The 15,052-nt window shown below is 41.1% G+C and overlaps 1 protein-coding gene and 75 non-coding genes across 77 annotated transcripts in view; all 76 read left to right on the top strand.

Moving 5' to 3' along the window:
• Window positions 1-15,052, top strand: part of LOC133952080 (F-BAR and double SH3 domains protein 2-like) — a 99,882-nt gene that overhangs the window by 17,203 nt on the left and 67,627 nt on the right. The window lies entirely within an intron of this gene.
• trnat-agu (transfer RNA threonine (anticodon AGU)) lies at window positions 79-152 on the top strand. The gene has a single exon. It is a non-coding gene; the product is annotated as a tRNA-Thr (tRNA).
• trnat-ugu (transfer RNA threonine (anticodon UGU)) lies at window positions 260-333 on the top strand. The gene has a single exon. It is a non-coding gene; the product is annotated as a tRNA-Thr (tRNA).
• On the top strand, window positions 444-517 carry trnat-agu (transfer RNA threonine (anticodon AGU)). The gene has a single exon. It is a non-coding gene; the product is annotated as a tRNA-Thr (tRNA).
• Window positions 625-698, top strand: trnat-agu (transfer RNA threonine (anticodon AGU)). Its single transcript has one exon. It is a non-coding gene; the product is annotated as a tRNA-Thr (tRNA).
• Window positions 806-879, top strand: trnat-agu (transfer RNA threonine (anticodon AGU)). Its single transcript has one exon. It is a non-coding gene; the product is annotated as a tRNA-Thr (tRNA).
• trnat-ugu (transfer RNA threonine (anticodon UGU)) lies at window positions 1,031-1,104 on the top strand. The gene has a single exon. It is a non-coding gene; the product is annotated as a tRNA-Thr (tRNA).
• Window positions 1,215-1,288, top strand: trnat-agu (transfer RNA threonine (anticodon AGU)). The gene has a single exon. It is a non-coding gene; the product is annotated as a tRNA-Thr (tRNA).
• trnat-ugu (transfer RNA threonine (anticodon UGU)) lies at window positions 1,396-1,469 on the top strand. The gene has a single exon. It is a non-coding gene; the product is annotated as a tRNA-Thr (tRNA).
• Window positions 1,580-1,653, top strand: trnat-agu (transfer RNA threonine (anticodon AGU)). Its single transcript has one exon. It is a non-coding gene; the product is annotated as a tRNA-Thr (tRNA).
• Window positions 1,761-1,834, top strand: trnat-ugu (transfer RNA threonine (anticodon UGU)). Its single transcript has one exon. It is a non-coding gene; the product is annotated as a tRNA-Thr (tRNA).
• Window positions 1,945-2,018, top strand: trnai-aau (transfer RNA isoleucine (anticodon AAU)). Its single transcript has one exon. It is a non-coding gene; the product is annotated as a tRNA-Ile (tRNA).
• Window positions 2,126-2,199, top strand: trnat-agu (transfer RNA threonine (anticodon AGU)). The gene has a single exon. It is a non-coding gene; the product is annotated as a tRNA-Thr (tRNA).
• trnat-ugu (transfer RNA threonine (anticodon UGU)) lies at window positions 2,307-2,380 on the top strand. The gene has a single exon. It is a non-coding gene; the product is annotated as a tRNA-Thr (tRNA).
• Window positions 2,491-2,564, top strand: trnat-agu (transfer RNA threonine (anticodon AGU)). The gene has a single exon. It is a non-coding gene; the product is annotated as a tRNA-Thr (tRNA).
• Window positions 2,672-2,745, top strand: trnat-agu (transfer RNA threonine (anticodon AGU)). The gene has a single exon. It is a non-coding gene; the product is annotated as a tRNA-Thr (tRNA).
• On the top strand, window positions 2,904-2,977 carry trnat-agu (transfer RNA threonine (anticodon AGU)). Its single transcript has one exon. It is a non-coding gene; the product is annotated as a tRNA-Thr (tRNA).
• On the top strand, window positions 3,268-3,341 carry trnat-agu (transfer RNA threonine (anticodon AGU)). Its single transcript has one exon. It is a non-coding gene; the product is annotated as a tRNA-Thr (tRNA).
• Window positions 3,452-3,525, top strand: trnat-agu (transfer RNA threonine (anticodon AGU)). Its single transcript has one exon. It is a non-coding gene; the product is annotated as a tRNA-Thr (tRNA).
• trnat-ugu (transfer RNA threonine (anticodon UGU)) lies at window positions 3,636-3,709 on the top strand. The gene has a single exon. It is a non-coding gene; the product is annotated as a tRNA-Thr (tRNA).
• trnat-agu (transfer RNA threonine (anticodon AGU)) lies at window positions 3,820-3,893 on the top strand. Its single transcript has one exon. It is a non-coding gene; the product is annotated as a tRNA-Thr (tRNA).
• On the top strand, window positions 4,004-4,077 carry trnat-ugu (transfer RNA threonine (anticodon UGU)). Its single transcript has one exon. It is a non-coding gene; the product is annotated as a tRNA-Thr (tRNA).
• Window positions 4,188-4,261, top strand: trnat-agu (transfer RNA threonine (anticodon AGU)). The gene has a single exon. It is a non-coding gene; the product is annotated as a tRNA-Thr (tRNA).
• trnat-ugu (transfer RNA threonine (anticodon UGU)) lies at window positions 4,556-4,629 on the top strand. The gene has a single exon. It is a non-coding gene; the product is annotated as a tRNA-Thr (tRNA).
• On the top strand, window positions 4,740-4,814 carry trnat-ugu (transfer RNA threonine (anticodon UGU)). The gene has a single exon. It is a non-coding gene; the product is annotated as a tRNA-Thr (tRNA).
• On the top strand, window positions 4,925-4,998 carry trnat-agu (transfer RNA threonine (anticodon AGU)). Its single transcript has one exon. It is a non-coding gene; the product is annotated as a tRNA-Thr (tRNA).
• On the top strand, window positions 5,107-5,179 carry trnat-agu (transfer RNA threonine (anticodon AGU)). The gene has a single exon. It is a non-coding gene; the product is annotated as a tRNA-Thr (tRNA).
• On the top strand, window positions 5,471-5,544 carry trnat-ugu (transfer RNA threonine (anticodon UGU)). The gene has a single exon. It is a non-coding gene; the product is annotated as a tRNA-Thr (tRNA).
• trnat-agu (transfer RNA threonine (anticodon AGU)) lies at window positions 5,652-5,725 on the top strand. Its single transcript has one exon. It is a non-coding gene; the product is annotated as a tRNA-Thr (tRNA).
• On the top strand, window positions 5,833-5,906 carry trnat-ugu (transfer RNA threonine (anticodon UGU)). Its single transcript has one exon. It is a non-coding gene; the product is annotated as a tRNA-Thr (tRNA).
• On the top strand, window positions 6,017-6,090 carry trnat-agu (transfer RNA threonine (anticodon AGU)). Its single transcript has one exon. It is a non-coding gene; the product is annotated as a tRNA-Thr (tRNA).
• trnat-agu (transfer RNA threonine (anticodon AGU)) lies at window positions 6,198-6,271 on the top strand. Its single transcript has one exon. It is a non-coding gene; the product is annotated as a tRNA-Thr (tRNA).
• On the top strand, window positions 6,379-6,452 carry trnat-ugu (transfer RNA threonine (anticodon UGU)). Its single transcript has one exon. It is a non-coding gene; the product is annotated as a tRNA-Thr (tRNA).
• Window positions 6,563-6,636, top strand: trnat-ugu (transfer RNA threonine (anticodon UGU)). The gene has a single exon. It is a non-coding gene; the product is annotated as a tRNA-Thr (tRNA).
• On the top strand, window positions 6,744-6,817 carry trnat-agu (transfer RNA threonine (anticodon AGU)). The gene has a single exon. It is a non-coding gene; the product is annotated as a tRNA-Thr (tRNA).
• On the top strand, window positions 6,928-7,001 carry trnat-agu (transfer RNA threonine (anticodon AGU)). Its single transcript has one exon. It is a non-coding gene; the product is annotated as a tRNA-Thr (tRNA).
• Window positions 7,109-7,182, top strand: trnat-ugu (transfer RNA threonine (anticodon UGU)). Its single transcript has one exon. It is a non-coding gene; the product is annotated as a tRNA-Thr (tRNA).
• On the top strand, window positions 7,293-7,366 carry trnat-agu (transfer RNA threonine (anticodon AGU)). Its single transcript has one exon. It is a non-coding gene; the product is annotated as a tRNA-Thr (tRNA).
• trnat-agu (transfer RNA threonine (anticodon AGU)) lies at window positions 7,474-7,547 on the top strand. The gene has a single exon. It is a non-coding gene; the product is annotated as a tRNA-Thr (tRNA).
• Window positions 7,699-7,772, top strand: trnat-ugu (transfer RNA threonine (anticodon UGU)). Its single transcript has one exon. It is a non-coding gene; the product is annotated as a tRNA-Thr (tRNA).
• trnat-agu (transfer RNA threonine (anticodon AGU)) lies at window positions 7,883-7,956 on the top strand. The gene has a single exon. It is a non-coding gene; the product is annotated as a tRNA-Thr (tRNA).
• Window positions 8,064-8,137, top strand: trnat-ugu (transfer RNA threonine (anticodon UGU)). The gene has a single exon. It is a non-coding gene; the product is annotated as a tRNA-Thr (tRNA).
• trnat-ugu (transfer RNA threonine (anticodon UGU)) lies at window positions 8,245-8,318 on the top strand. Its single transcript has one exon. It is a non-coding gene; the product is annotated as a tRNA-Thr (tRNA).
• On the top strand, window positions 8,429-8,502 carry trnat-agu (transfer RNA threonine (anticodon AGU)). The gene has a single exon. It is a non-coding gene; the product is annotated as a tRNA-Thr (tRNA).
• trnat-ugu (transfer RNA threonine (anticodon UGU)) lies at window positions 8,610-8,683 on the top strand. The gene has a single exon. It is a non-coding gene; the product is annotated as a tRNA-Thr (tRNA).
• On the top strand, window positions 8,794-8,867 carry trnai-aau (transfer RNA isoleucine (anticodon AAU)). The gene has a single exon. It is a non-coding gene; the product is annotated as a tRNA-Ile (tRNA).
• On the top strand, window positions 8,976-9,049 carry trnat-agu (transfer RNA threonine (anticodon AGU)). Its single transcript has one exon. It is a non-coding gene; the product is annotated as a tRNA-Thr (tRNA).
• On the top strand, window positions 9,157-9,230 carry trnat-ugu (transfer RNA threonine (anticodon UGU)). Its single transcript has one exon. It is a non-coding gene; the product is annotated as a tRNA-Thr (tRNA).
• Window positions 9,341-9,414, top strand: trnat-agu (transfer RNA threonine (anticodon AGU)). Its single transcript has one exon. It is a non-coding gene; the product is annotated as a tRNA-Thr (tRNA).
• On the top strand, window positions 9,522-9,595 carry trnat-agu (transfer RNA threonine (anticodon AGU)). Its single transcript has one exon. It is a non-coding gene; the product is annotated as a tRNA-Thr (tRNA).
• Window positions 9,754-9,827, top strand: trnat-agu (transfer RNA threonine (anticodon AGU)). Its single transcript has one exon. It is a non-coding gene; the product is annotated as a tRNA-Thr (tRNA).
• On the top strand, window positions 10,118-10,191 carry trnat-agu (transfer RNA threonine (anticodon AGU)). Its single transcript has one exon. It is a non-coding gene; the product is annotated as a tRNA-Thr (tRNA).
• On the top strand, window positions 10,302-10,375 carry trnat-agu (transfer RNA threonine (anticodon AGU)). The gene has a single exon. It is a non-coding gene; the product is annotated as a tRNA-Thr (tRNA).
• trnat-ugu (transfer RNA threonine (anticodon UGU)) lies at window positions 10,486-10,559 on the top strand. The gene has a single exon. It is a non-coding gene; the product is annotated as a tRNA-Thr (tRNA).
• trnan-auu (transfer RNA asparagine (anticodon AUU)) lies at window positions 10,670-10,743 on the top strand. Its single transcript has one exon. It is a non-coding gene; the product is annotated as a tRNA-Asn (tRNA).
• Window positions 10,854-10,927, top strand: trnat-ugu (transfer RNA threonine (anticodon UGU)). The gene has a single exon. It is a non-coding gene; the product is annotated as a tRNA-Thr (tRNA).
• On the top strand, window positions 11,038-11,111 carry trnat-agu (transfer RNA threonine (anticodon AGU)). The gene has a single exon. It is a non-coding gene; the product is annotated as a tRNA-Thr (tRNA).
• Window positions 11,406-11,479, top strand: trnat-ugu (transfer RNA threonine (anticodon UGU)). Its single transcript has one exon. It is a non-coding gene; the product is annotated as a tRNA-Thr (tRNA).
• On the top strand, window positions 11,590-11,664 carry trnat-ugu (transfer RNA threonine (anticodon UGU)). Its single transcript has one exon. It is a non-coding gene; the product is annotated as a tRNA-Thr (tRNA).
• On the top strand, window positions 11,775-11,848 carry trnat-agu (transfer RNA threonine (anticodon AGU)). The gene has a single exon. It is a non-coding gene; the product is annotated as a tRNA-Thr (tRNA).
• trnat-agu (transfer RNA threonine (anticodon AGU)) lies at window positions 11,957-12,029 on the top strand. Its single transcript has one exon. It is a non-coding gene; the product is annotated as a tRNA-Thr (tRNA).
• Window positions 12,321-12,394, top strand: trnat-ugu (transfer RNA threonine (anticodon UGU)). Its single transcript has one exon. It is a non-coding gene; the product is annotated as a tRNA-Thr (tRNA).
• trnat-agu (transfer RNA threonine (anticodon AGU)) lies at window positions 12,502-12,575 on the top strand. Its single transcript has one exon. It is a non-coding gene; the product is annotated as a tRNA-Thr (tRNA).
• Window positions 12,683-12,756, top strand: trnat-ugu (transfer RNA threonine (anticodon UGU)). The gene has a single exon. It is a non-coding gene; the product is annotated as a tRNA-Thr (tRNA).
• On the top strand, window positions 12,867-12,940 carry trnat-agu (transfer RNA threonine (anticodon AGU)). The gene has a single exon. It is a non-coding gene; the product is annotated as a tRNA-Thr (tRNA).
• On the top strand, window positions 13,048-13,121 carry trnat-agu (transfer RNA threonine (anticodon AGU)). The gene has a single exon. It is a non-coding gene; the product is annotated as a tRNA-Thr (tRNA).
• On the top strand, window positions 13,229-13,302 carry trnat-ugu (transfer RNA threonine (anticodon UGU)). The gene has a single exon. It is a non-coding gene; the product is annotated as a tRNA-Thr (tRNA).
• trnat-ugu (transfer RNA threonine (anticodon UGU)) lies at window positions 13,413-13,486 on the top strand. Its single transcript has one exon. It is a non-coding gene; the product is annotated as a tRNA-Thr (tRNA).
• trnat-agu (transfer RNA threonine (anticodon AGU)) lies at window positions 13,594-13,667 on the top strand. Its single transcript has one exon. It is a non-coding gene; the product is annotated as a tRNA-Thr (tRNA).
• Window positions 13,778-13,851, top strand: trnat-agu (transfer RNA threonine (anticodon AGU)). The gene has a single exon. It is a non-coding gene; the product is annotated as a tRNA-Thr (tRNA).
• Window positions 13,959-14,032, top strand: trnat-ugu (transfer RNA threonine (anticodon UGU)). The gene has a single exon. It is a non-coding gene; the product is annotated as a tRNA-Thr (tRNA).
• Window positions 14,143-14,216, top strand: trnat-agu (transfer RNA threonine (anticodon AGU)). The gene has a single exon. It is a non-coding gene; the product is annotated as a tRNA-Thr (tRNA).
• Window positions 14,324-14,397, top strand: trnat-agu (transfer RNA threonine (anticodon AGU)). The gene has a single exon. It is a non-coding gene; the product is annotated as a tRNA-Thr (tRNA).
• Window positions 14,549-14,622, top strand: trnat-ugu (transfer RNA threonine (anticodon UGU)). Its single transcript has one exon. It is a non-coding gene; the product is annotated as a tRNA-Thr (tRNA).
• On the top strand, window positions 14,733-14,806 carry trnat-agu (transfer RNA threonine (anticodon AGU)). Its single transcript has one exon. It is a non-coding gene; the product is annotated as a tRNA-Thr (tRNA).
• trnat-ugu (transfer RNA threonine (anticodon UGU)) lies at window positions 14,914-14,987 on the top strand. The gene has a single exon. It is a non-coding gene; the product is annotated as a tRNA-Thr (tRNA).

The raw sequence follows: 15,052 nt of genomic DNA, 5'->3' as shown, positions 1-15,052 counted from the left end.
TTCTGATTTAGTTTATCTAATTTCTGCTAGTTGGTCCTGTCATACATTGTCTTTTCATGAATTTAGCCACATTGTAGAGGTGCTGTGGCTTAGTTGGTCAAAGTGCCTGTCTAGTAAACAGGAGATCCTGGGTTCAAATCCCAGCAGTGCCTTTTAACCAGACAAGTGTAGTTTGTTTCCCTTCTGATTTACTTCATCTAACTTCTGCTTGTTGGTCCTGTCATATATTGTTGTTTCATCAATTACTCCAGACAAAACAGGCGCTGTGGCTTAGTTGGTCAAAGTGCCTGTCTTGTAAACAGGAGATCCTGGGTTCAAATCCCAGCATTGCCTTTTAACCAGGCTAGCATAGTTGTTTCTTTCCCTTCTGATTTAGTTTATCTAATTTCTGCTAGTTTGTCCTGTCATATAGTGTCTTTACATCAATCAAGCCACATTGTAGAGGTGCTGTGGCTTAGTTGGTCAAAGTGCCTGTCTAGTAAACAGGAGATCCTGGGTTCAAATCCCATTAGTGCCTTTTAACCAGTCAAGTGTTGTTTGTTTCCCTTCTGATTTCATTCATCTAATTTCTGCTAGTTGGTCCTGTCATACATTGTCTTTTCATGAATTTAGCCACATTGTAGAGGTGCTGTGGCTTAGTTGGTCAATGTGCCTGTCTAGTAAACAGGAGATCCTGGGTTCAAATCCCAGCAGTGCCTTTTAACCAGTCAAGTGTTGTTTGTTTCCCTTATGATGTATTTCATCTAACTTCTGCTTGTTGGTCCTGTCATATATTGTTGTTTCATCAATTACTCCAGCCAAAACAGGCGCTGTGGCTTAGTTGGTCAAAGTGCCTGTCTAGTAAACAGGAGATCCTGGGTTCAAATCCCAGCAGTGCCTTTTTTTTAAACAGGAGATCCTGGGTTCAAATCCCAGCAGTCCCTTTTAACCAGTCAAGCTTTGTTTCTTTCCCTTATTATTTAGTTTATCTAATTTCTGCTAGTTGGTCCTGTCATATATTGTTGTTTCATCAATTATTCCAGGCAAAACAGGCGCTGTGGCTTAGTTGGTGAAAGTGCCTGTCTTGTAAACAGGAGATCCTGGGTTCAAATCCCAGCAGTGCCTTTTAACCAGTCAAGCGTAGGTGTTGCTTTCCCTTGTGATTTAGTTTAACTATTTTCTGCTAGTTTGTCCTATCATATAGTGTCTTTACATCAATCAAGCCATATTGTAGAGGTGCTGTGGCTTAGTTGGTCAATGTGCCTGTCTAGTAAACAGGAGATCCTGGGTTCAAATCCCAGCAGTGCCTTTTAACCAGTCAAGTGTTGTTTGTTTCCCTTATGATGTATTTCATCTAACTTCTGCTTGTTGGTCCTGTCATATATTGTTGTTTCATCAATTACTCCAGCCAAAACAGGCGCTGTGGCTTAGTTGGTGAAAGTGCCTGTCTTGTAAACAGGAGATCCTGGGTTCAAATCCCAGCATTGCCTTTTAACCAGGCTAGCGTAGTTGTTTCTTTCCCTTCTGATTTAGTTTATCTAATTTCTGCTAGTTGGTCCTGTCATACATTGTCTTTTCATGAATTTAGCCACATTGTAGAGGTGCTGTGGCTTAGTTGGTCAAAGTGCCTGTCTAGTAGACAGGAGATCCTGGGTTCAAATCCCAGCAGTGCCTTTTAACCAGACAAGTGTAGTTTGTTTCCCTTCTGATTTAGTTCATCTAACTTCTGCTTGTTGGTCCTGTCATATATTGTTGTTTCATCAATTACTCCAGCCAAAACAGGTGCTGTGCCTTAATTGGTGAAAGTGCCTGTCTTGTAAACAGGAGATCCTGGGTTCAAATCCCAGCATTGCCTTTTAACCAGGCTAGCGTAGTTGTTTCTTTCCCTTCTGATTTAGTTTATCTAATTTCTGCTAGTTTGTCCTGTCATATAGTGTCTTTACATCAATCAAGCCACATTGTAGAGGTGCTGTGGCTTAGTTGGTCAAAGTGCCTGTCTAATAAACAGGAGATCATGGGTTCAAATCCCATTAGTGCCTTTTAACCAGTCAAGTGTTGTTTGTTTCCCTTCTGATTTCGTTCATGTAATTTCTGCTAGTTGGTCCTGTCATATAGTGTTTTTTCATCAATCAAGCCACATTGTAGAGGTGCTGTGGCTTAGTTGGTCAAAGTGCCTGTCTAGTAAACAGGAGATCCTGGGTTCAAATCCCAGCAGTGCCTTTTAACCAGTCAAGTGTTGTTTGTTTCCCTTCTGATTTAGTTCATCTAACTTCTGCTTGTTGGTCCTGTCATATATTGTTGTTTCATCAATTAGTCCAGCCAAAACAGGCGCTGTGGCTTAGTTGGTGAAAGTGCCTGTCTTGTAAACAGGAGATCCTGGGTTCAAATCCCAGCATTGCCTTTTAACCAGGCTAGCGTAGTTGTTTCTTTCCCTTCTGATTTATTTTATCTAATTTTTGCTAGTTGGTCCTGTCATACATTGTCTTTTCATGAATTTAGCCACATTGTAGAGGTGCTGTGGCTTAGTTGGTCAAAGTGCCTGTCTAGTAAACAGGAGATCCTGGGTTCAAATCCCAGCAGTGCCTTTTAACCAGACAAGTGTAGTTTGTTTCCCTTCTGATTTAGTTCTTCTAACTTCTGCTTGTTGGTCCTGTCATATATTGTTGTTTCATCAATTACTCCAGCCAAAACAGGCGCTGTGGCTTAGTTGGTCAAAGTGCCTGTCTAGTAAACAGGAGATCCTGGGTTCAAATCCCAGCAGTGCCTTTTTTTTAAACAGGAGATCCTGGGCTCAAATCCCAGCAGTGCCTTTTAACCAGTCAAGCGTAGGTGTTGCTTTCCCTTGTGATTTAGTTCAACTACTTTCTGCTAGTTTGTCCTATCATATAGTGTCTTTACATCAAGCAAGCAAGCTACATTGTAGAGGTGCTGTGGCTTAGTTGGTCAAAGTGCCTGTCTAGTAAACAGGAGATCCTGGGTTCAAATCCGAGCAGTGCCTTTTCCCCAGTCAAGTGTGGTTTGTTTCCCTTCTGATTTAGTTCATCTAATTTCTGCTAGTTTGTCCTGTCACATAGTGTCTTTACATCAATCAAGCCACATTGTAGAGGTTCTGTGGCTTAGTTGGTCAAAGTGCCTATCTAGTAAACAGGAGATTCTGGCTTCAAATCCCAGCAGTGCCTTTTAACCAGTCAAGCGTAGTTGTTTCTTTCCCTTCTGATTTATTTTATATAATTTCTGCTAGTTAGTCCTATCATATAGTGTCTTTACATCAATGAACCACATTATAGAGGTGCTGTGGCTTAGTTGGTCAAAGTGCCTGTCTAGTAAACAGGAGATCCTGGGTTCAAATCCCAGCAGTGCCTTTTAACCAGTCAAGCGTAGTTGTTTCTTTCCCTTCTGATTTAGTTTATATAATTTCTGCTAGTTTGTCCTATCATATAGTGTCTTTACATCAATCAAGTCACATTGTAGAGGTGCTGTGGCTTAGTTGGTCAAAGTGCCTGTCTAGTAAACAGGAGATCCTGGGTTCAAATCCCAGCAGTGCCTTTTAAACAGGCTAGCGTATTTGTTTCTTTCCCTTCTGATTTAGTTTAGCTAATTTCTGCTAGTTGGTCCTGTCATATATTGTTGTTTCATCAATTATTCCAGGCAAAACAGGCGCTGTGGCTTAGTTGGTGAAAGTGCCTGTCTTGTAAACAGGAGATCCTGGGTTCAAATCCCAGCAGTGCCTTTTAACCAGTCAAGTGTAGGTGTTGCTTTCCCTTGTGATTTAGTTTAACAATTTTCTGCTAGTTTGTCCTATCATATAGTGTCTTTACATCAATCAAGCCATATTGTAGAGGTGCTGTGGCTTAGTTGGTCAAAGAGCCTGTCTAGTAAACAGGAGATCCTGGGTTCAAATCCCAGCAGTGCCTTTTAACCAGTCAAGCGTAGTTGTTTCTTTCCCTTCTGATTTAGTTTATATAATTTCTGCTAGTTTGTCCTATCATATAGTGTCTTTACATCAATCAAGTCACATTGTAGAGGTGCTTTGGCTTAGTTGGTGAAAGTGCCTGTCTTGTAAACAAGAGATCCTGGGTTCAAATCCCAGCAGTGCCTTTTAACCAGTCAAGCGTAGGTGTTGCTTTCCCTTGTGATTTAGTTTAACTATTTTCTGCTAGTTTGTCCTATCATATAGTGTCTTTACATCAATCAAGTCACATTGTAGAGGTGCTGTGGCTTAGTTGGTCAAAGTGCCTGTCTAGTAAACAGGAGATCCTGGGTTCAAATCCCAGCAGTGCCTTTTAAACAGGCTAGCGTATTTGTTTCTTTCCCTTCTGATTTAGTTTATCTAATTTCTGCTAGTTGGTCCTGTCATAAATTGTCTTTTCATGGATTTACCCACATTATAGATGTGCTGTAGCTTAGTTTGTCAAACTGCTAGTCTAGTAAACAGGAGATCCTGGGTTCAAATCCTAGCAGTGCCTTTTAACCAGTCAAGCTTTGTTGTTTCTTTCCCTTATGATTTAGTTTATCTAATTTTTGCTAGTTGGTCCTGTCATATATTGTTGTTTCATCAATTATTCCAGGCAAAACAGGCGCTGTGGCTTAGTTGGTGAAAGTGCCTGTCTTGTAAACAGGAGATCCTGGGTTCAAATCCCAGCAGTGCCTTTTAACCAGTCAAGCTTTGTTGTTTCTTTCCCTTATGATTTAGTTTATCTAATTTCTGCTAGTTGGTCCTGTCATATATTGTTGTTTCATCAATTATTCCAGGCAAAACAGGCGCTGTGGTTTAGTTGGTTAAAGTGCCTGTCTTGTAAACAGGAGTACCATGGGTTCAAATCCCAGCAGTGCCTTTTAACCAGTCAAGCGTAGGTGTTGCCTTCCCTTGTGATTTAGTTTAACTATTTTCTGCTAGTTTGTCCTATCATATAGTGTCATTACATCAATCAAGCCATATTGTAGAGGTGCTGTGGCTTAGTTGGTCAAAGTGCCTGTCTAGTAAACAGGATATCCTGGGTTCAAATCCCAGCAGTGCCATTTCCCCAGTCAAGTGTTGTTTGTTTCCCTTCTGATTTCTTTCATATAATTTCTGCTAGTTGGTCCTGTCATACATTGTCTTTTCATCAATTTAGCCTCATTAAAGATGCGCTGTAGCTTAGTTGGTCAAAGTGCCTGTCTAGTAAACAGGAGATCCTGGGTTCAAATCCCACCAGTTCCTTTTAACCAGGCAAGCGTAGTTCTTTCTTTCCGTTCTGATTTAGTTTATCTAATTTCTGCTAGTTTGTCCTGTCATATAGTGTGTTTACATCAATCAAGTCACATTTTAGAGGTGCTATGGCTTAGTTGGTCAAAGTGCCTCTCTAGTAAACAGGAGATCCTGGGTTCAAATCCCAGCATTGCCTTTTCCCCAGTCAAGTGTTGTTTGTTTCCCTTCTGATTTAGTTCATCTAACTTCTGCTTGTTGGTCCTGTCATATATTGTTGTTTCATCAATTATTCCAGGCAAAACAGGCGCTGTGGCTTAGTTGGTGAAAGTGCCTGTCTTGTAAACAGGAGATCCTGGGTTCAAATCCCAGCAGTGCCTTTTCCCAAGTCAAGTGTTGTTTTTTTCCCTTCTGATTTCGTTCATGTAATTTCTGCTAGTTGGTCCTGTCATATAGTGTCTTTACATCAATCAAGCCACATTGTAGAGGTGCTGTGGCTTAGTTGGTCAAAGTGCCTGTCTAGTAAACAGGAGATCCTGGGTTCAAATCCCAGCATTGCCTTTTCCCCAGTCAAGTGTTGTTTGTTTCCCTTCTGATTTCGTTCATGTAATTTCTGCTTGTTGGTCCTGTCATATATTGTTGTTTCATCAATTACTCCAGCCAAAACAGGCGCTGTGGCTTAGTTGGTGAAAGTGCCTGTCTTGTAAACAGGAGATCCTGGGTTCAAATCCCAGCATTGCCTTTTAACCAGGCTAGCGTAGTTGTTTCTTTCCCTTCTGATTTAGTTTATCTAATTTCTGCTAGTTTGTCCTGTCATATAGTGTCTTTACATCAATCAAGCCACATTGTAGAGGTGCTGTGGCTTAGTTGGTCAAAGTGCTTGTCTAGTAAACAGGAGATCCTGGGTTCAAATCCCAGCAGTGCCTTTTAACCAGACAAGTGTTGTTTGTTTCCCTTCTGATTTCATTCGTCTAATTTCTGCTAGTTGGTCCTGTCATACATTGTCTTTTCATGAATTTAGCCACATTGTAGAGGTGCTGTGGCTTAGTTGGTCAAAGTGCCTGTCTAGTAAACAGGAGATCCTGGGTTCAAATCCCAGCAGTGCCTTTTAACCAGTCAAGCTTTGTTTCTTTCCCTTATTATTTAGTTTATCTAATTTCTGCTAGTTGGTCCTGTCATATATTGTTGTTTCATCAATTATTCCAGGCAAAACAGGCGCTGTGGCTTAGTTGGTGAAAGTGCCTGTCTTGTAAACAGGAGATCCTGGGTTCAAATCCCAGCAGTGCCTTTTAACCAGTCAAGCGTAGGTGTTGCTTTCCCTTGTGATTTAGTTTAACAATTTTCTGCTAGTTTGTCCTGTCATATATTGTTGTTTCATCAATTATTCCAGGCAAAACAGGCGCTGTGGCTTAGTTGGTGAAAGTGCCTGTCTTGTAAACAGGAGATCCTGGGTTCAAATCCCAGCAGTGCCTTTTCCCCAGTCAAGTGTTGTTTTTTTCCCTTCTGATTTCGTTCATGTAATTTCTGCTAGTTGGTCCTGTCATATAGTGTTTTTACATCAATCAAGCCACATTGTAGAGGTGCTGTGGCTTAGTTGGTCAAAGTGCCTGTCTAGTAAACAGGAGATCCTGGGTTCAAATCCCAGCATTGCCTTTTAACCAGGCTAGCGTAGTTGTTTCTTTCCCTTCTGATTTAGTTTATCTAATTTCTGCTAGTTGGTCCTGTCATACATTGTCTTTTCATGAATTTAGCCACATTGTAGAGGTGCTGTGGCTTAGTTGGTCAAAGTGCCTGTCTAGTAAACAGGAGATCCTGGGTTCAAATCCCAGCAGTGCCTTTTAACCAGACAAGTGTAGTTTGTTTCCCTTCTGATTTACTTCATCTAACTTCTGCTTGTTGGTCCTGTCATATATTGTTGTTTCATCAATTACTCCAGACAAAACAGGCGCTGTGGCTTAGTTGGTCAAAGTGCCTGTCTTGTAAACAGGAGATCCTGGGTTCAAATCCCAGCATTGCCTTTTAACCAGGCTAGCATAGTTGTTTCTTTCCCTTCTGATTTAGTTTATCTAATTTCTGCTAGTTGGTCCTGTCATACATTGTCTTTTCATGAATTTAGCCACATTGTAGAGGTGCTGTGGCTTAGTTGGTCAAAGTGCCTGTCTAGTAAAGAGGAGATCCTGGGTTCAAATCCCAGCAGTGCCTTTTAACCAGACAAGTGTAGTTTGTTTCCCTTCTGATTTAGTTCATCTAACTTCTGCTTGTTGGTCCTGTCATATATTGTTGTTTCATCAATTACTCCAGCCAAAACAGGCGCTGTGGCTTAGTTGGTCAAAGTGCCTGTCTAGTAAACAGGAGATCCTGGGTTCAAATCCCAGCAGTGCCTTTTTTTTAAACAGGAGATCCTGGGTTCAAATCCCAGCAGTCCCTTTTAACCAGTCAAGCTTTGTTTCTTTCCCTTATTATTTAGTTTATCTAATTTCTGTTAGTTGGTCCTGTCATATATTGTTGTTTCATCAATTATTCCAGGCAAAACAGGCGCTGTGGCTTAGTTGGTGAAAGTGCCTGTCTTGTAAACAGGAGATCCTGGGTTCAAATCCCAGCAGTGCCTTTTAACCAGTCAAGCGTAGGTGTTGCTTTCCCTTGTGATTTAGTTTAACTATTTTCTGCTAGTTTGTCCTATCATATAGTGTCTTTACATCAATCAAGCCATATTGTAAAGGTGCTGTGGCTTAGTTGGTCAATGTGCCTGTCTAGTAAACAGGAGATCCTGGGTTCAAATCCCAGCAGTGCCTTTTCCCCAGTCAAGTGTTGTTTGTTTCCCTTCTCATTTCGTTCATGTAATTTCTGCTTGTTGGTCCTGTCATATATTGTTGTTTCATCAATTATTCCAGGCAAAACAGGCGCTGTGGCTTAGTTGGTGAAAGTGCCTGTCTTGTAAACAGGAGATCCTGGGTTCAAATCCCAGCAGTGCCTTTTCCCCAGTCAATTGTTGTTTTTTTCCCTTCTGATTTCGTTCATGTAATTTCTGCTAGTTGGTCCTGTCATATAGTGTTTTTACATCAATCAAGCCACATTGTAGAGGTGCTGTGGCTTAGTTGGTCAAAGTGCCTGTCTTGTAAACAGGAGATCCTGGGTTCAAATCCCAGCATTGCCTTTTAACCAGGCTAGCGTAGTTGTTTCTTTCCCTTCTGATTTAGTTTATCTAATTTCTGCTAGTTGGTCCTGTCATACATTGTCTTTTCATGAATTTAGCCACATTGTAGAGGTGCTGTGGCTGAGTTGGTCAAAGTGCCTGTCTAGTAAACAGGAGATCCTGGGTTCAAATCCCAGCAGTGCCTTTTAACCAGACAAGTGTAGTTTGTTTCCCTTCTGATTTAGTTCATCTAACTTCTGCTTGTTGGTCCTGTCATATATTGTTGTTTCATCAATTACTCCAGCCAAAACAGGCGCTGTGCCTTAGTTGGTGAAAGTGCCTGTCTTGTAAACAGGAGATCCTGGGTTCAAATCCCAGCATTGCCTTTTAACCAGGCTAGCGTAGTTGTTTCTTTCCCTTCTGATTTAGTTTATCTAATTTCTGCTAGTTTGTCCTGTCATATAGTGTCTTTACATCAATCAAGCCACATTGTAGAGGTGCTGTGGCTTAGTTGGTCAAAGTGCCTGTCTAATAAACAGGAGATCATGGGTTCAAATCCCATTAGTGCCTTTTAACCAGTCAAGTGTTGTTTGTTTCCCTTCTGGTTTTCGTTCATGTAATTTCTGCTAGTTGGTCCTGTCATATAGTGTTTTTTCATCATTCAAGCCACATTGTAGAGGTGCTGTGGCTTAGTTGGTCAAAGTGCCTGTCTAGTAAACAGGAGATCCTGGGTTCAAATCCCAGCAGTGCCTTTTAACCAGTCAAGTGTTGTTTGTTTCCCTTCTGATTGAGATCATCTAACTTCTGCTTGTTGGTCCTGTCATATATTGTTGTTTCATCAATTAGTCCAGCCAAAACCGGCGCTGTGGCTTAGTTGGTGAAAGTGCCTGTCTTGTAAACAGGAGATCCTGGGTTCAAATCCCAGCATTGCCTTTTAACCAGGCTGGCGTAGTTGTTTCTTTCCCTTCTGATTTAGTTTATCTAATTTTTGCTAGTTGGTCCTGTCATACATTGTATTTTCATGAATTTAGCCACATTGTAGAGGTGCTGTGGCTTAGTTGGTCAAAGTGCCTGTCTAGTAAACAGGAGATCCTGGGTTCAAATCCCAGCAGTGCCTTTTAACCAGACAAGTGTAGTTTGTTTCCCTTCTGATTTAGTTCTTCTAACTTCTGCTTGTTGGTCCTGTCATATATTGTTGTTTCATCAATTACTCCAGCCAAAACAGGCGCTGTGGCTTAGTTGGTCAAAGTGCCTGTCTAGTAAACAGGAGATCCTGGGTTCAAATCCCAGCAGTGCCTTTTTTTTAAACAGGAGATCCTGGGCTCAAATCCCAGCAGTGCCTTTTAACCAGTCAAGCGTAGGTGTTGCTTTCCCTTGTGATTTAGTTCAACTACTTTCTGCTAGTTTGTCCTATCATATAGTGTCTTTACATCAAGCAAGCAAGCTACATTGTAGAGGTGCTGTGGCTTAGTTGGTCAAAGTGCCTGTCTAGTAAACAGGAGATCCTGGGTTCAAATCCGAGCAGTGCCTTTTCCCCAGTCAAGTGTAGTTTGTTTCCCTTCTGATTTAGTTCATCTAATTTCTGCTAGTTTGTCCTGTCACATAGTGTCTTTACATCAATCAAGCCACATTGTAGAGGTTCTGTGGCTTAGTTGGTCAAAGTGCCTATCTAGTAAACAGGAGATTCTGGCTTCAAATCCCAGCAGTGCCTTTTAACCAGTCAAGCGTAGTTGTTTCTTTCCCTTCTGATTTATTTTATATAATTTCTGCTAGTTAGTCCTATCATATAGTGTCTTTAAATCAATGAACCACATTATAGAGGTGCTGTGGCTTAGTTGGTCAAAGTGCCTGTCTAGTAAACAGGAGATCCTGGGTTCAAATCCCAGCAGTGCCTTTTAACCAGTCAAGCGTAGTTGTTTCTTTCCCTTCTGATTTAGTTTATATAATTTCTGCTAGTTTGTCCTATCATATAGTGTCTTTACATCAATCAAGTCACATTGTAGAGGTGCTGTGGCTTAGTTGGTCAAAGTGCCTGTCTAGTAAACAGGAGATCCTGGGTTCAACTCCCAGCAGTGCCTTTTAAACAGGCTAGCGTATTTGTTTCTTTCCCTTCTGATTTAGTTTATCTAATTTCTGCTAGTTGGTCCTGTCATATATTGTTGTTTCATCAATTATTCCAGGCAAAACAGGCGCTGTGGCTTAGTTGGTGAAAGTGCCTGTCTTGTAAACAGGAGATCCTGGGTTCAAATCCCAGCAGTGCCTTTTAACCAGTCAAGTGTAGGTGTTGCTTTCCCTTGTGATTTAGTTTAACAATTTTCTGCTAGTTTGTCCTATCATATAGTGTCTTTACATCAATCAAGCCATATTGTAGAGGTGCTGTGGCTTAGTTGGTCAAAGTGCCTGTCTATTAAACAGGAGATCCTGGGTTCAAATCCCAGCAGTGCCTTTTAACCAGTCAAGCGTAGTTGTTTCTTTCCCTTCTGATTTAGTTTATATAATTTCTGCTAGTTTGTCCTATCATATAGTGTCTTTACATCAATCAAGTCACATTGTAGAGGTGCTTTGGCTTAGTTGGTGAAAGTGCCTGTCTTGTAAACAAGAGATCCTGGGTTCAAATCCCAGCAGTGCCTTTTAACCAGTCAAGCGTAGGTGTTGCTTTCCCTTGTGATTTAGTTTAACTATTTTCTGCTAGTTTGTCCTATCATATAGTGTCTTTACATCAATCAAGTCACATTGTAGAGGTGCTGTGGCTTAGTTGGTCAAAGTGCCTGTCTAGTAAACAGGAGATCCTGGGTTCAAATCCCAGCAGTGCCTTTTAAACAGGCTAGCGTATTTGTTTCTTTCCCTTCTGATTTAGTTTATCTAATTTCTGCTAGTTGGTCCTGTCATAAATTGTCTTTTCATGGATTTACCCACATTATAGATGTGCTGTAGCTTAGTTTGTCAAACTGCTAGTCTAGTAAACAGGAGATCCTGGGTTCAAATCCTAGCAGTGCCTTTTAACCAGTCAAGCTTTGTTGTTTCTTTCCCTTATGATTTAGTTTATCTAATTTTTGCTAGTTGGTCCTGTCATATATTGTTGTTTCATCAATTATTCCAGGCAAAACAGGCGCTGTGGCTTAGTTGGTGAAAGTGCCTGTCTTGTAAACAGGAGATCCTGGGTTCAAATCCCAGCAGTGCCTTTTAACCAGTCAAGCTTTGTTGTTTCTTTCCCTTATGATTTAGTTTATCTAATTTCTGCTAGTTGGTCCTGTCATATATTGTTGTTTCATCAATTATTCCAGGCAAAACAGGCGCTGTGGTTTAGTTGGTTAAAGTGCCTGTCTTGTAAACAGGAGTACCATGGGTTCAAATCCCAGCAGTGCCTTTTAACCAGTCAAGCGTAGGTGTTGCCTTCCCTTGTGATTTAGTTTAACTATTTTCTGCTAGTTTGTCCTATCATATAGTGTCATTACATCAATCAAGCCATATTGTAGAGGTGCTGTGGCTTAGTTGGTCAAAGTGCCTGTCTAGTAAACAGGATATCCTGGGTTCAAATCCCAGCAGTGCCATTTCCCCAGTCAAGTGTTGTTTGTTTCCCTTCTGATTTCTTTCATATAATTTCTGCTAGTTGGTCCTGTCATACATTGTCTTTTCATCAATTTAGCCTCATTAAAGATGCGCTGTAGCTTAGTTGGTCAAAGTGCCTGTCTAGTAAACAGGAGATCCTGGGTTCAAATCCCACCAGTTCCTTTTAACCAGGCAAGCGTAGTTCTTTCTTTCCGTTCTGATTTAGTTTATCTAATTTCTGCTAGTTTGTCCTGTCATATAGTGTGTTTACATCAATCAAGTCACATTTTAGAGGTGCTATGGCTTAGTTGGTCAAAGTGCCTCTCTAGTAAACAGGAGATCCTGGGTTCAAATCCCAGCATTGCCTTTTCCCCAGTCAAGTGTTGTTTGTTTCCCTTCTGATTTAGTTCATCTAACTTCTGCTTGTTGGTCCTGTCATATATTGTTGTTTCATCAATTATTCCAGGCAAAACAGGCGCTGTGGCTTAGTTGGTGAAAGTGCCTGTCTTGTAAACAGGAGATCCTGGGTTCAAATCCCAGCAGTGCCTTTTCCCAAGTCAAGTGTTGTTTTTTTCCCTTCTGATTTCGTTCATGTAATTTCTGCTAGTTGGTCCTGTCATATAGTGTCTTTACATCAATCAAGCCACATTGTAGAGGTGCTGTGGCTTAGTTGGTCAAAGTGCCTGTCTAGTAAACAGGAGATCCTGGGTTCAAATCCCAGCATTGCCTTTTCCCCAGTCAAGTGTTGTTTGTTTCCCTTCTGATTTCGTTCATGTAATTTCTGCTTGTTGGTCCTGTCATATATTGTTGTTTCATCAATTACTCCAGCCAAAACAGGCGCTGTGGCTTAGTTGGTGAAAGTGCCTGTCTTGTAAACAGGAGATCCTGGGTTCAAATCCCAGCATTGCCTTTTAACCAGGCTAGCGTAGTTGTTTCTTTCCCTTCTGATTTAGTTTATCTAATTTCTGCTAGTTTGTCCTGTCATATAGTGTCTTTACATCAATCAAGCCACATTGTAGAGGTGCTGTGGCTTAGTTGGTCAAAGTGCTTGTCTAGTAAACAGGAGATCCTGGGTTCAAATCCCAGCAGTGCCTTTTAACCAGACAAGTGTTGTTTGTTTCCCTTCTGATTTCATTCGTCTAATTTCTGCTAGTTGGTCCTGTCATACATTGTCTTTTCATGAATTTAGCCACATTGTAGAGGTGCTGTGGCTTAGTTGGTCAAAGTGCCTGTCTAGTAAACAGGAGATCCTGGGTTCAAATCCCAGCAGTGCCTTTTAACCAGTCAAGCTTTGTTTCTTTCCCTTATTATTTAGTTTATCTAATTTCTGCTAGTTGGTCCTGTCATATATTGTTGTTTCATCAATTATTCCAGGCAAAACAGGCGCTGTGGCTTAGTTGGTGAAAGTGCCTGTCTTGTAAACAGGAGATCCTGGGTTCAAATCCCAGCAGTGCCTTTTAACCAGTCAAGCGTAGGTGTTGCTTTCCCTTGTGATTTAGTTTAACAATTTTCTGCTAGTTTGTCCTGTCATATATTGTTGTTTCATCAATTATTCCAGGCAAAACAGGCGCTGTGGCTTAGTTGGTGAAAGTGCCTGTCTTGTAAACAGGAGATCCTGGGTTCAAATCCCAGCAGTGCCTTTTCCCCAGTCAAGTGTTGTTTTTTTCCCTTCTGATTTCGTTCATGTAATTTCTGCTAGTTGGTCCTGTCATATAGTGTTTTTACATCAATCAAGCCACATTGTAGAGGTGCTGTGGCTTAGTTGGTCAAAGTGCCTGTCTAGTAAACAGGAGATCCTGGGTTCAAATCCCAGCATTGCCTTTTAACCAGGCTAGCGTAGTTGTTTCTTTCCCTTCTGATTTAGTTTATCTAATTTCTGCTAGTTGGTCCTGTCATACATTGTCTTTTCATGAATTTAGCCACATTGTAGAGGTGCTGTGGCTTAGTTGGTCAAAGTGCCTGTCTAGTAAACAGGAGATCCTGGGTTCAAATCCCAGCAGTGCCTTTTAACCAGACAAGTGTAGTTTGTTTCCCTTCTGATTTACTTCATCTAACTTCTGCTTGTTGGTCCTGTCATATATTGTTGTTTCATCAATTACTCCAGACAAAACAGGCGCTGTGGCTTAGTTGGTCAAAGTGCCTGTCTTGTAAACAGGAGATCCTGGGTTCAAATCCCAGCATTGCCTTTTAACCAGGCTAGCATAGTTGTTTCTTTCCCTTCTGATTTAGTTTATCTAATTTCTGCTAGTTGGTCCTGTCATACATTGTCTTTTCATGAATTTAGCCACATTGTAGAGGTGCTGTGGCTTAGTTGGTCAAAGTGCCTGTCTAGTAAAGAGGAGATCCTGGGTTCAAATCCCAGCAGTGCCTTTTAACCAGACAAGTGTAGTTTGTTTCCCTTCTGATTTAGTTCATCTAACTTCTGCTTGTTGGTCCTGTCATATATTGTTGTTTCATCAATTACTCCAGCCAAAACAGGCGCTGTGGCTTAGTTGGTCAAAGTGCCTGTCTAGTAAACAGGAGATCCTGGGTTCAAATCCCAGCAGTGCCTTTTTTTTAAACAGGAGATCCTGGGTTCAAATCCCAGCAGTCCCTTTTAACCAGTCAAGCTTTGTTTCTTTCCCTTATTATTTAGTTTATCTAATTTCTGTTAGTTGGTCCTGTCATATATTGTTGTTTCATCAATTATTCCAGGCAAAACAGGCGCTGTGGCTTAGTTGGTGAAAGTGCCTGTCTTGTAAACAGGAGATCCTGGGTTCAAATCCCAGCAGTGCCTTTTAACCAGTCAAGCGTAGGTGTTGCTTTCCCTTGTGATTTAGTTTAACTATTTTCTGCTAGTTTGTCCTATCATATAGTGTCTTTACATCAATCAAGCCATATTGTAGAGGTGCTGTGGCTTAGTTGGTCAATGTGCCTGTCTAGTAAACAGGAGATCCTGGGTTCAAATCCCAGCAGTGCCTTTTCCCCAGTCAAGTGTTGTTTGTTTCCCTTCTCATTTCGTTCATGTAATTTCTGCTTGTTGGTCCTGTCATATATTGTTGTTTCATCAATTATTCCAGGCAAAACAGGCGCTGTGGCTTAGTTGGTGAAAGTGCCTGTCTTGTAAACAGGAGATCCTGGGTTCAAATCCCAGCAGTGCCTTTTCCCCAGTCAATTGTTGTTTTTTTCCCTTCTGATTTCGTTCATGTAATTTCTGCTAGTTGGTC

Source organism: Platichthys flesus, chromosome 4, assembly GCF_949316205.1.
Source record: "Platichthys flesus chromosome 4, fPlaFle2.1, whole genome shotgun sequence".
Lineage (NCBI taxonomy): Eukaryota > Metazoa > Chordata > Actinopteri > Pleuronectiformes > Pleuronectidae > Platichthys > Platichthys flesus.
The sequence above is the reverse complement of the archived record's forward strand: the minus strand, read 5'-3'. Positions and strand labels throughout refer to the sequence as shown.